The sequence below is a fragment of the Galeopterus variegatus genome, unplaced genomic scaffold (genome assembly GCF_000696425.1).
Source record: "Galeopterus variegatus unplaced genomic scaffold, G_variegatus-3.0.2 Scaffold4288, whole genome shotgun sequence".
Lineage (NCBI taxonomy): Eukaryota > Metazoa > Chordata > Mammalia > Dermoptera > Cynocephalidae > Galeopterus > Galeopterus variegatus.
The window spans coordinates 23,686-34,771 of NW_007730399.1; the positions used below are offsets into that span (position 1 = coordinate 23,686).

The 11,086-nt window shown below is 42.3% G+C and overlaps 1 long non-coding RNA gene across 1 annotated transcript in view; it reads left to right on the top strand.

Annotated features, from left to right (window-relative positions):
• The first annotated feature begins 10,475 nt into the window (after positions 1–10,475).
• Positions 10,476–11,086, top strand: part of LOC103602773 — a 1,877-nt gene continuing 1,266 nt past the window's right edge. The window contains exon 1 of the long non-coding RNA XR_551554.1: positions 10,476–10,806. This is a non-coding gene — a long non-coding RNA (uncharacterized LOC103602773). The remainder of the gene's footprint in view (positions 10,807–11,086) is intronic.

Consider the following 11,086-nt stretch of genomic DNA (forward strand, 5'->3'; position numbering starts at 1 on the left):
CCGTGGCCTTGGTGTTATCAGCACCGCACTCTACCGAGTGAGCCACGGGCCGGCCCTGTGTCTCCTAGATTTTGAACCCAATGAACTAGGAGGATGGTGGTGCTGTTTCATGAGATGGGACTGTCGGGAGAAATGACTCAGTCCATGCCTTTCTCCTCCTCTAGAGAACCTGGAGCTATTCAGGAGCATCACTTACCGCTTCCACAGCTAAACAAGTCCATCAGATCTTAGGCGTGGTCTGTTAGATCAGTTCACACTGTTCTCAGTACATGCTCTAACAGACCACAGCCTTCTCCAGAGAGTGCTCTCCACGTGGTGACCGAGCTCAGGAGCCTGGGGCCCAGCCTAGATCCCTCCCTTTCTCTCACTAAAAGGATGAAAAGAGAAATTTTGTTGAGCACTTACTGTGCCAGACGCTGTTCTAAGCACATGGATCCCATTTGCTCTTGACTGCAACCCTGTGCTGTAGGTATTATTATTAAACCCATTTTACTGGTAAAGAGACTTCCGGGTAAGTAATGTGACCAAGTCACACTGCTAGGAAGTGTAGGGAACCAACAGCCTGTGAGTTAACCATGATACTACCTCGTGGTGAAACAGTCCGCAACTCCACGGATTCTGCCTCCTTAGTCACACTCTCATCTGTCTCATCCTCTCTAGCCCCATGGGTGCTGCCCAGGCTTAGGCAGTTCATCTTTCCTCATCTGCAATATTGTTACATCCTCTTTAACTACCGCCCTGCCTCCACCCAGCCTTTGCGTCTATCTAATCCTTCCTTCCATAACTAACCAAGTTGGAAAGTGATGCTCATCTGACCATGTCATGCTTCTGCTCAGTTAGCTTAGTTGGTTAGAACAGAGTGTGACCTTGTAACACCAAGGTCAAGGGTTCAGATCCCCGTACAGGCCAGCTACAAAAAAGAAAGAAAGAAAAAAATTTAACTTAAGGGGGCTGGCCAGTGGCTCACTTGGGAGAGTGTGGTGCTAATAACACCCTGGTAAAGGGTTGGATCCCTGTCGTGGCCAGCTGCCAAAACACAAACAAACAAACAAATCCTTGAATGGCTTCTTATTGCCCGTGAGTTAAACCCAAACTCTTTACAAGGCCCTTCAACACCTGGCCCCAGCCTCCTGGTGCAGCCTCCATCTTCCTCTCTTGCTGTTTCCCTTGAACCCTGTGTTCCAGGCTCTCTCACGTGCTCTCTAAAGGCTGAGTCCTGGATCTGGGATGTCCCCTCTGCCCAGAATGCCTCTTCCCTTTGTCCTCTATGCAGCCCCCCTGCAAATAGGCAGGTACACACACACAACTTGTCCCTTTGGAGATTCCTACTTATTCTTTGAGACTCAGCCCTTAAGATGCCTCCTCTGCGAAGCCCTTCCTCACTCTCACAATCAGAATTAGGCACGTCTTCCTCTTCTCTGGCATCACCCCTTCATATCTCTGATGAAGCACATCATTTTGTATTATAATTTTCTCTTTACAAACCATCTTTCTTTAAGACTGTAAGGTCCACAAGGGCAGGAACCACAGTTACCTTGTTCCTGTTGCACCCAGCATCTGTATGTGTTCATAAATATTTGTTAAATGAATAAATGAATGGCTGTTAGAAATGAATTGATTTTCAAAGTAGATTCTGAAATCTGGGGAACATTATGTCCTCACATTTTCCCGTTGTTGGACTTATTTACCTGGGGCGTTTTGCTGCAGTGGGGCTATGGTTGGAGGTAGAACATATAGTGGTTAAGAATGAAGACTCCAGGGTCACATTATCTGGGTTTAAAACTCGGCTCTGCCATCTGCTAGCTGGGGGCCCTTAAGAAGTCACCTTCTCATGAAGCCTCAATTTTCTTTATTATAAACCAAGTAGATAATAGCACCTACCTTAAAGGGTTAATGTGACAGCTAATGAAAGAATACATGTGGAGCATTTGGTGGCCAGGACAGAGCTAGTGCTCAATCCATGTGAACTATTATTAGCAGCTATTTTCCTGACAGCTTCACTTGACCCCATTGTGTCATCATCACTTTTTAAACCAAATGTCTGGAGTCTGGCTCTCAAACGTGGGCACTCAATTTCAGCAGGCCTTACATTCACCATCGTACTGGGTCACCCTGGATACAAGGCCAAGGGGAAAATGGATCCAGATGGTGTCTGAGACTAGGAGTAGCCTTTGGCTTACAAGTCATGACTTATTGCCTAGAAACCAAAAGTAAGCATTGCCAACTGGTGGGCAGATTACTTGAATTCTTCAAAATTCCCACATCTCTGCCCCCCACAACCCCTTGCTCTTTCTTGCATTTGGCAAAAGAGAGGTGATTGATTGGTATAGCCAGTTCAGGATACAAGCAGAAAATTTCTCCTTGGAGGAAAGGGACATACAGACTCTCAGGGTAGGCTGTGGGATGTTTTGTTCCTTCTGTCGGCTGCACAGAGGTGTACAAGAAGCAACCCTGGGTAAACAGAGCCCCCAGTGTGAGCGTCCCACACACAGCTGGAAGAAAGGCCGTCCTTTCAGTTCTCATGCAGAAGGAGGGGGTTGTAGCCTCCATTTCAGACTTGCTTTTTCTAGATCCCAAGTTAAGCAGCCTCTTTTAGAGGTCAAAACAGTCTCACCAGAGCCTTGAACTAAATGGCCCAGATTATAAATTGCAAGATTATCCTACAAATGTGTATGCCAATGAAGTGAGCGAAGAGTGACAAGAAAATAACAAAATGATTTCTCAAAAGGACTCAAAGGGTCTTTATGTCAAATGACCTTCTAGAGCAACTAAAATAACATAATTTTGGATCAAGGCTGAGATCTTTCTTTAAGTATGCAATCCTTTATAATTTTTTTTTACATGTGGCTATTTTACCAATGCTAGCATCCCAGCCATCTTTCTGCAAGAGCTGGCATTTCTGGTTTAATGAAGATTAGGTTGGATAACAGAGCTTAACAAAAAGGGGGTGATTTATAATCTACACAGCACAGGAGAAGTAGATTTTTCCAAATAGATTAACCAGAAACACCTGACCAAAGGGAGTGTTTCCTATTTAGCTGGGTGACAAAAAGTAGTCATACTGGAAAGCCATGAGATCCCATACCTGGATCCCTCTTCCCAATACCTGCTCTCTCATTTCTTTATTCATGCCTATCTTTGTGTTTTCTTATGAAGCAAAAATATTTGTGAACTATTATGGAAATTCATTCTTTTGCCTTTGCTTTTTTTTTTTTTTTTCCTGTTTGTCTTTTTTCATGACCGGCAACGGGATCACAACCCTCGGTGTCGCGCCCGCACCGCGCTCAACCAGTGAGTGGACCGGTCTCTATATGGGATCCGAACCCTTGGCGGGAGCGCCGCCGTGCTCCCAAGCACCACACTCTACTGAGTGCGCCACCGGGCCGGCCCTGCTTTGTTGATTAAAACAAACAAACAAACACAAGGAAAGTCATTCTTAAATTTCCTCTTGGCACCATACCTCATTTGGTCAGATGTACATTTATTCCCAGGGAGGGATGTGGCAGAAATCAGAAGAAAAACAAGTATACACATCTATCAGAATGGCTGCATCAATAAACAGACAAACAAATGGACAATTCTAAGTGTGGACACAAAAGGATGTGGAACAACTGTAACTCACATACAGCTCGTGAGAATGTAAAATAGCACAACTGCTTGGAAAAACAGTTTGTTAGTTTCTTACAAATTTAAATGTCCATTTACCATATGACCCACTAATCCCACTCCTAGAACTTTACCCAAGAGACTTGAAAATATATACACAAAAACCTGCCCATGAATATTTAGAGCAGCTTTTTCATAATAGCCAGAAACTGGAAACAGCACAAATGTCCATCAGCTGGTGAACAAATGGTGGTATATCCATACGATGGAACACTATTTGGTAATGAAAAGGAATAACCTACTGATCCATGCAACAACATGGGTGAATCTCTACTTTTTTTTTTTTTTTTGGCAGCTGGCCAATATAGGGATCTGAACCCTTGACCTTGGTGTTAGAAGGCTGCACTCTAACTGAGCCAACCACACAGCCCTATGTGGGTGAATCTCTAAAGCATTATGCTAAGTGAAAAAAGCTAGACTGTATAGCATTCTGGAAAAGGCAAAACTATAGGAATACCAAATAGAGTTTTCAGTGGCTGGTGATGTTAGGAGGAGTTGATTACAAGAGGCGAGTTTTTGAGGTGATGGAAATATTCCACATCTTGATTGTGGTGATGTTTACATGATTGTATACATTTGTCAAAACTCATAGAACTCTACATGTTTCTTAAAAGGGTGAATTTTACTATATGTAAGTTATATCTGACTTGAAAAAAAAATTTGTATCTCCCTGGCTTTTGAGTTTCAAAATCCTAGGCCATCAAGGATAAGAAAAAAAGGCAGTAAAGTATTTGGGAGAAAAAACCATAAATGAAAGAAATATTTCCCCATCTCCATCCCTCACTTAAAAAGGATTTCCCAGACCAAAGAGATTAGGGAAAACAAGAAGAACTGATGAGAGAGATTAATGAGGTCTGGAGATGAAGAGGCTGAACCTAAAGGGACCACACGGAAAGGATTGGAGTCCATGTTCACTGGCTACCCAGCCTATGACGAGCGAGCCCATATGTTGCCTGCATCCATGCTGGCTTTCCTTGGGCAGCAGAAAACACATCACCCTCTGACCAGCCAGCTGAAGTGACTCATGTTTGTTCCCCCAACACTGTGCTCAGCTCTCTGTCCCACATACTCCATGGAGGAATCTGCCTTTCTGCTGTTCTGTGAACGTCTGCCAGCCACCCCATACTCTGCACCACATGTACTTAGCTTGGACCTAAAGGAACCATTTGAGAACCTTCACTCCGCACCAGAGATGTAAAAAACATGCCTGCTTTACATACCTTTCCTGTCTTCTAAACTTCTCTCTCATTTATCTTATTGTTTCCAGTGGAATGAGGTAAAAGCAAAGGCGATCTTTTCTTTCCCCCTACCTAATATTCAATAAATATCACTAGTTTCCTTTTGGGTTGGGTTTGAAAGGAATAATTCTTTTGAGAGATGACTATCCTTATGTCCACTTGGTTATTTGTTCATCAAACATTCATCGAGCTGATAGTCTGGGCAGCTGTAAAGAGAGTCTAGGGCTGGCTGATTAGCTCAGTTGGTTAGAGTGTGGCATTGATAACACCAAGGTCAAGGGTTTGGATCCCCGTACTGGCCAGTTGCCAAAAAAAAGAAAAAGAAAAAGTCTGGGTCCTTGCTTTCAAGGGACTCTTAAGGAGGGACACAGACAATACACCTTGATATGGGCCATAGCAGAGGACTGGGTCAAGTGCTGCAGGGACCCAGTGGAAGAGAGGCCACACAGCACAGACCCGGGGAAGCCTTCCTAGAACATTACTTTCTAGTCCAAACAGTAATTGCTGTGGCAGCTCTTACTTTACTCTGCAACTACCCATTCCCCCTTGTTAAATGAGCATTCTCAGAGGGGATGAAAAAATTCCCTGAGGGCAGGGACCTTGTCTATTTATCCCTAGCATTATGTCTGGCTTACAAGTACTTGCTGAAAGAACATGTGAGTGATTGTCTTTGAGAATATTTAGCATTTGCCAAATTCCCTGGAAAGATATATAAAACATGTTTGGAAGGTACATGCAAAAAAAAAAAAGAGTTATCATCCATTTGTTAATCATCCTTCTCATTTGTCCAGTATTTCACATGCCTTTTACAATTTTGAATAGCATGATCCATGTCATTTTTATAGCTCTAGAGTGCCAGGCGCTACCTCAGTCCTCAACTGAGCCTTAGGAGGCAAGTGACCTGTTCAAGGTCACACAACTAACAAGTGACAGACCCCCAGGGGTTTGACTCCAGCGCCTGCATGTTAGCCACCCCCCACGCCTGTGCATCTCCTGCCCACTGGCAGGAAGGATCTTTTTCTCATTTTGAGTTCTGCCTGACTTGTAGCCCTGCTTTCTCAGGCAAGCCTCCCTCAGGCTAAACCTAGGTCTACCCTAAGCAAGAGGGATTATCTGATGAGCTGGACACGACACACAGACAATATTTCTGATGAAATATTTCATAAATGAAATATTTCTTTCATTTATGGTTTTTTCTCCACAGTTACCTCTGTGGTCACTCTGACCTTTTCTTTGTGGGCTGACTACCCACCCACCTTGTTCAACAGAAACTCTCAGAGGTCCCTCCTATAGCTAGGGCCCTAGAAGGTCAGTGCCTCCAGCCTCCTCTCTCAGATGGCTGGCATTCTCGCCGGTAAACTATTTCTTTTATAATATCATTGAGATCTAAAACAAAATGAAGTCTGAACCTAGGGTATGTCTCGTCGCCATGGAAACAACTTCAAGCCTGAGTGCCTCCGGGAGATGTGGGTGCTCTTCCTCCAATTGCCGTGGAAATAAGGGACTGGGAACTGGACAAAGCTAAAACAAGGTTCTGTTGGATTTGTGGCACTTTTGGTAATAAACATGGTGTGTTCACCATAAGTTTATGTCATCAGCAGCAGCATTATCAATATATAGTCTCAATTTTCAACAGTGTTCTGGTTTGTACAGAACCTACCAGCCAAACGAATGATGGCTCAGATCATTTTGTCTACTTTTATGAAGGGACATTTTAAACCCTATTAAGGTGGCTCAAACCATGTGGTAGGAAAAAACCAAACAGTAATAAATTTCAAGAACATTCTGTAAAGCATTTTTGCTTCTGGGAATGGGAAACCAAAATTTTCCCGAGAGACTCGATTATTAAAGCCATAAATAAAACATCCCTGCTTTGACTGCCTGGTTGCTTTGCTTGGTTGTCCTTGCTCTGGTGAAGTGGCTCAGAATTTGAGGCAGGCAGTCCAGGGGAGGCTGGGGAGGTGAGCATGTCTGAGAGCATTCTGCCTCCTCCTCCCCAGCATGTTGCCTGCACACCAGGCCACAGTGCAAGGAGAATGAGCAAATTTTGCTTGATTGAAGATCACCAAATATGGTACCATAAAATTCAAGGACGAATCTTGTAGGTGATGCCTTCCCTTCCTGTCATAAACCTACACACTCCCCTGTAGAAGTAAAAGCAAGTAGCGTGGTGCAGGGACCACTAGCCGTATTGCCTGGATGGTCTGGGTTCAAGTCCTAATCCTACTACTTACCGGGCCCAGTAAACAAGGTTACTTAACCTCTCTGAATGTCAGTTTCCCTTGTAGAGCTGGGGTAAGAGGGAAGAATGTTGGATCCTAAATATCCTGTGTTAGCAGTGCCCATCACAATGCGTTCCAACCACTCAGCAAAAAGAAAGACAAGTGACACTTGCTAAGACCTATACAATAACTAAAGTGGTTGCTGGTATCCTCAATGTACAAATGGTAGAAACCAGTCCTGATAAATGCAATGACTTTCTCAAAGTGATGTAAAAGCATGCAGTCAGGCTTCAAATACCCATCTGTCCAAGTCCAAAGCCAACGTTCTTTCCACTTGACACTGCTAATTTCTGAGCTCATGAGCTTGGGATAAACCGTTAACATTATTTTAATTTGAAATAAATATAGTTCTGTCATAGTTTTCAAATAATTTGCTAATGCCTTGAAAACTTCAGCTTCTGTAGCTATTTTGTCTCTCATTAAAATGATACCGTATCACCAAGGAATAAGAAGTATCTTCATGAAACATGAACTTTCAATCCTTGGCTTGTTTCAAGCTGGCCTGGAGAGTTACCCCCAGTGGCCCCATAGAGCTGTCGTCGGGTGTTAGGATACCTCAGTCACTTCCATGGGTGCAAGTTTTTGGATTCTTATCTTTTTAAACCATTCTGAACAACCAAAAGATACATATTTTTTTACTTTTAAAAGAAATATAAAATCATAAAGTCGCAATCAGCAGGCCTGAAATCCTGTAAAATAAAGGAATAATACAACTCAATTCCTCCTCAGTTGTAAGTTTTGCACTACTAATGCTTGAACAGCCAGGATTTCCCTCTTTTGAAGAAAAGAATAACACATGAGAGAATAAAATAGCCACAACATTTTGGGTGTGTGCTTAGACCTGCCAGAAAGGTTCCTGTCTGGTAGATATTGCTGGCAAGTGGGGGCCACAGATAGCTTGTGGGCTTCAGAATTAGACCAGAGTTCAAATCCCAGCTCTTCCATAGGCATATTATTTGTACCAAGCCCCAGTTTCCTCCTCTGTAAAATAGGGGAACTGTTGTGAAAATTAAACATACAATGTAAAGAGCAAATAGAATATTCTTCTTGGTCCCATTCTCAATTCAAAATAGACATGAGCCATCTATAATAATAATAATCATTTTCTTATGGACTCCTTGCTAGTGTCAGGCACTGGACTGAGCCTTTTCCGTCGATTTTCTTTCTAATGGAATCAGTATTTGAACACAGGTACTCTAGCTCCAGAGCCTGCCCTGTGCCTTGCTCTAGGACATGAAGTACTTGTTGAGTTCAGATTAACAGATTTATGAGCAATTGCTTCAGCCGACAGCAGGTGCCTGGGAGGGTCCACTTTGAGGGTCTTGGTTGATGCAGCTGGATATTTGGCCAAAAGCAGAGAGGGCCTCGCATAACCCTTCGTTCTCCCACTCTGCAAAATTGGTGCCACTGACTTTCTGCTCCCTCAGTTTAGTTTCCCTACTAGACTAGGCACATAATAGATGTCCTAAAAAATGCTTGTGGAATAAATGCAAATAATAAACTGATCGCTAATGGTGTAACCATCTACCTCATCTAGGAAGCATCTATCTTACGCTTAAATTCTCCGTTGTCCTCTTAGACATACTAACATGTTTAAACAGATTTTTTTTAAGCTGTTAATTCTCTGCCATCCCCATTAATTCAATGTCCATCAAGCATTTATTCAGCACCTACTATTAATGGAAGGGGCCAAGGATTACACATATAATCATCAGAGAGTATTAAAAAACAACAAAGCCCAGTTTATATTTAGCTATAGAACACACAATGCTTTTTAGGCAGCATTGACGTTTGTAGCCATTTTGTTTGTAAATTTTCTAATTTGTATTCCCGGAGCTCTTACTAATTAGGCAGCCAAGGTGGGCAGACGGGGAAAGTGTCATGTGAAGCCACACCAGAATTAACAAGGCTGGAGGAGAGAGGCTAAAGTTTGGAACAAGCATAGGGGAAGAACCCAGGGTTGAAAAGACAGACAGGCTCTGATTCCTAACCCTGTCACTAGTACTGAAATCTTGCAAAACCTCATCATCTACAGAATGGAGATAATCTATATCTGTCACGGTTTTCCCACAGGTTGGTGAGGACTCCTAGGATAACATGGGACAGCCATCATGGGGAACAAGAGCTTAGAAGAGTGAGGACCCAAGGGTTGCTGGCTTGAGACTCGCTGTTTCCTGCACATGTTTTTTCCTCTCATTCCTGTCTGCAAAAGGCAAACACGACTGAAATGATAACAGGCACATCCACTGAAGCAAAACAGGTCACAGGAAGAAGATAATACATTCAAGGACAAACAAAAGTCAACTGTAGCTGGGCCTAAAATGGGTAGGTGAAAATCCATGGGAAGGAGAGGTGTTTTCCTTTTTGGGCTTTTTTGGGGTTGGGGGGGGCATGGGGAGGTGATTGGCAGCTGGCTGGTATGGGGAGCCAAACCTGTGACCTTGGTGACACCAACACCACTCTGCCAAGTGAGCTAACTGGCTAGCCCTCAGGCTTTTAAAATATTACCAACATGAAAACACACACTTGTATAGTTTTCATATATTCTTTGCCATTTAGGCTGTCTATATAAGGTGGGAACCCCATAAGATATGGAGGCAAGCTTTTAAAAAGGCATTTTATAGTGTAAAATGATAATGCTGCCTACACAAAAATGTTTAGCCTATGTCAACTGAAGTCACCAAACACAACGCGGTACTAATGACTGGGTATACAAGATTGTGTGTGTACTTGAATAAGACTGGAGGAAGGGTACTTGGAAAACAAAGACAGCTCATTTATTCGGATGACAGAATTGCCCAGCCCAGTGTCTGGAATCAAACAGATGTTTAAGAAATATTTGTCAAATGAGTGAGAAAATTTGATATTCCATATATTATAAGTAAATATAGATCTCCCTTTGTTAGATGATACTTCCCCTTTTGACATAGTAATTTTGTTTTACTTTTTTTTCTTTTCTTAATGCAATCTTATCTCCACCAAGAAAACTGGTGTTATCAGAGGACCTTGCAGAGTCTAAGAATATGGGGCTAGTATACAGAACTGGATAAAGGTCACTCATGCATTTATGGTTTCTAAAACCAGAAGAAGCATTTGCAGATAAGCAGCAGACCTGCTTTTTATTCATTAATTGGCAAACTATCCTTAGGAAAAATAACCCCTTAGGGTCTCCGATGACAGATCTGTGGGGTCAGACAGATGACCTCCTGCAGGCCTTTAAGTACTTTAAATGCTAAATGTCAAGATAAAACATACTGGGTCAATGAAGACAGACAAGCTCTCCAAAGAGTTAATATTTGAAAACTTTATTTTTCTCAAATGAGCACCAACACAGATTGGAAATATGACAGAAACAATGTACTTTTCTCTAATACTGAATCACTATGTACAAATACAGGAAAAGGTGAAGACAGATTATTTGAAAACAATTACCTTTGTTATTGAAGCAAAGTGACCTGAAAAATGCCACAAAAGAAAACAAAAAAAACCAAAAACCCCCAAACCCAACAAATACATTTTGTAAACACAGCGTAAATAGACAGATTCTGTATTGAAAGATAGTCTCTGCAAGCTGGGAAAGGGAACTGACTCCCACTTTCACCAAAATGTTATACAAAAACATATGGGCAGATAGAATTTGGTAATATGAGAATAGTTTGTTTCTTCTTAGCTTTACCTTTTACTGCAAGTAGATTTCATGACTATTTCAATTTTTTAAAAAAATAAACATCTTTTTTCTCTAGCTAGAGGACTAGCATGTTTTCTCATGTGAGGCATATTCTTTAAAAATACGTAAATTGATTATGTTCAAGATTTAATTTCCCAGCCTCTTCCTGAACCTGAGGCAATCTGACCTTTAAAAAAAAAAAAAAAAAAAAACCTGGGCCGGCCTGGGGCCCC